Raw genomic sequence first — 1,094 nt, 5'->3', positions numbered from 1 at the left:
CCCAAGGTTCACTGTGAGGTCTTTATCTCTACAGAAGATATGCAAAGCGCCTAGATGGCACTGCAATCCCTCTGGTGAATCTGAAATGAGAACAATATCATCTGCATACAGTAATATTGGTATCAGCACCCCTGCCAGGCTGACTCCAGCTTCTCCTCCTCGGTCTATGTAATGAGACACTTCATCTATGTATAGACCAAACAATGTGTGTGTGAGAGAGAGAGAGAGGTGTGCTGGGGAGAGAGATGTCACATTGATGAGTGTAATTTGTGTGTCATGTCACATCATCATGTGTGAGAGGGAAGGGGGGGAGAGAAAGAGGATGTGATGGATGAAAGAGAGAGTGAATGAGGAGAGTGGCTATTGTAGCCTGCAGAAAACGTGCAAGGAAATGGGTAGCAGATACACAGGAAAACGGGCAGTTTGACTGGCTGGATGTGCAGTTGATCAGGCGGACAGGGAACCCATTGGACGGGATCGGACGGATTGATCCGTCCGTCAGATGTAGGCAGTGTCTGTTTTGGCATACCGTGGGCTTGAGAGTAATCTTCTTTGCATAATGTGTATACTCCACTTTTTCTATTTTTTTGGAACAGGTTGCTTATGGACACCTTTTGACATCTTCAAATGGAGCTAGATTTTTTGACTTGCTCATCTTAGAAGAAGATGGGAGCAAGTTCTCTGATCCTAACAAGCAGAAAATTTTGCTTGCTCACTAAACCTACGTTTGTGCAACCCTATTAGAATGTCGGTAGTGAGTAGAGGCCTCGATATAGAGCTATTGGTTGCAATACTAGTGGAAGAAAATGGAAGGGGCCATCCATGTGTTTTAGTTGCTGTCACTTGAGTTATGTGAAGATTCTTGGATTGTGCGTCCGCAAGGTGTGTAGTTGATTCCTTGTTTAATTAATATACGCAATGTAGAGAATATTTGAGTAATGTGATGCAAAAATGTGTATTCTACTTATTGCTCGTAACAAGTTCTAAACGCGCATGCTGACATTGGAAGATTCTCTCATAGAGGCAGGCAGTGGCAATTGTAGAGGTTTTCACTGTTATATGTGGAGCTAGATTGCTAAGCTTATAAAGATGTA

The sequence above is a fragment of the Lygodium microphyllum genome, chromosome 14 (assembly GCF_053477565.2).
Source record: "Lygodium microphyllum isolate KBCC chromosome 14, Lygodium_microphyllum_v1.1.10, whole genome shotgun sequence".
Taxonomy (NCBI): domain Eukaryota; kingdom Viridiplantae; phylum Streptophyta; class Polypodiopsida; order Schizaeales; family Lygodiaceae; genus Lygodium; species Lygodium microphyllum.
The sequence above is the reverse complement of the archived record's forward strand: the minus strand, read 5'-3'. Positions refer to the sequence as shown.